Source organism: Alosa alosa, chromosome 10, assembly GCF_017589495.1.
Source record: "Alosa alosa isolate M-15738 ecotype Scorff River chromosome 10, AALO_Geno_1.1, whole genome shotgun sequence".
Taxonomy (NCBI): Eukaryota; Metazoa; Chordata; class Actinopteri; order Clupeiformes; family Clupeidae; genus Alosa; species Alosa alosa.
Genome location: NC_063198.1, coordinates 14836173 through 14837948, shown reverse-complemented (window position 1 = coordinate 14837948; position 1776 = coordinate 14836173). Strand labels below are relative to the sequence as shown.

Sequence of the window (1776 nt, the reverse complement as noted above, 5' to 3'; positions counted from 1 at the left end):
TTTGGTGCACGCATACAATTGCACCAAAAACGACACAACAGGCTTTTCTCCTTACCAGCTAATGTTTGGGAGACAGCCAAACCTCCCTACTGATGTGGCATTCGGACTACATCCAGAGGGGCGGAGCAGAATCACTCACTCTGATTATGTGAAAAGGCTCAGAGAAAATCTGCAGGAGAGCTACAAACTAAAGAAAATCGCTCAGAAAAACAGAGATATGACATGAAAGTAAGAGAAACCATCTTGGAAGTAGGAGACCATGTCCTCGTCAAGAATGTTGGGGTGCGGGGCAAACACAAGATAGCTGACCGTTGGAGTCGAACTGTGTACAAAGTAGTAAAACGCATAAACGATTCTCCTGTCTATGTCACCTGTTAACTCTGATGGCCCTGATAGGACACTGCATCGTGACTTGCTCTTACCTTATGGTTTCTTGGCTCCATCCATGGAAGCAGAAGTGAATCAACATAAGCAAAAGAAAGGCACAGTGCGACCTGCTCAGAGCCCAGTGTCTGAAGAAGAACAGCTGGAATCATATGAGAGTGAGGAGGAAGTAGATTACGACTACCAAGAGGAAATGCTGGTGACAACTTACCCACCTGTCACTGTTGTCCATGAAATCCCTCAGACCGACCTTAGGCCTTCTTCAGGAGAGGAAAATCTCAACGCAAGCCCTGGGGAATCAAGTCTGAGACCCGAAGCTGAGGTATTTCTGTAGTAGTGCAATTGCGAGTGGCTCTTTGCATTCGGAGGCGAGCCAATTAGCGTAGGGAAGTGGCTACATAAATTGTAACTTTTAATTTGAAGGCCGACGTCATAGCTGCATACTGTTGGTTGTCCACCTGACTCCTGCCTTCACCGCGGGATCCCTTGTGCTCTTTTGGCCTCCTGCTCACTGTGCATGCATCCAGTGACATTCCTGGTAGGTTATCGTGGCATTGCATGAGTAGTAACGTTTCCTAAATGTTGTGGGCTAGTATAGCTAACACAAACTTTGGGGGTTTTAGGATTGCTGTCGGCTGCTGAACATGGGCCTCATAGCCGACCTCAGCTGATTGGTATGTAATTTTAACTGTCTTCAAAATAATATGTAGCTTGCGCGGGTTTTTAATTGTATCTTTTTTGTGTAGCAGAGCTTGCGGTAACACAAGGAGCGGCAACATCAAGGCATCTTGGTTCAAGTTCCGAATGCTGCTGTTTTGTTTTGTCCGCGCCCAAGTTGTGTTAGTCCATTTTAAACCTTCCACACGGGAGAACTGTACAACGGACGCTCTCGTCCAGTTTTATTCTGTCTGAAAGTGGCCTTGAACGCCCTGCGTGTTAAGTGTCCATAGAAGCTGTGGTTGCTAAATTAATGAACGTTTGTGTTTTTATTGTAAGTTGTCTCCAGAGTGTGAGTGCATATACGATGTATGGTGTGTATTAGAATTAGTGGCTCATTCGTTGATCTCTCCCTCTCTTGCTGGACAGGAGCTGCAGGCCAATTGGGTGGCGGGCTATCTCGGTGGTGGTGTCCCTTCTCTTTTCCTGCTGTGGTAAATCTTGAGTATCTGGTATTGACATGTTCACGTGTGGTGTGTGTCTCTAGACTCTACTCTGATATACTCTCCAGCCCTGGGTAAGCTTCAGCCCTGTTCCTGGCTCTTCCTACCCTCCATCAGCTGTTAGCCCTCTAATCTTTTGCAACACAGTCTGCTGTGTGTGTGTATTTGTGCATTTGTGATTGTGTATATTGTACATGTGTGTCCAGGCCTTGTAGGCCATTTGTGTCAGTGC

At 46.5% G+C, this 1776-nt stretch overlaps 1 long non-coding RNA gene across 1 annotated transcript; it reads left to right on the top strand.

Annotated features, from left to right (window-relative positions):
• The first annotated feature begins 828 nt into the window (after nucleotides 1-828).
• Nucleotides 829-1392, top strand: LOC125302637. The gene is made up of 3 exons (XR_007194942.1): nucleotides 829-922; nucleotides 1008-1058; nucleotides 1131-1392. It is a non-coding gene; the product is annotated as an uncharacterized LOC125302637 (long non-coding RNA).
• The last annotated feature ends 384 nt before the right edge of the window (nucleotides 1393-1776 follow it).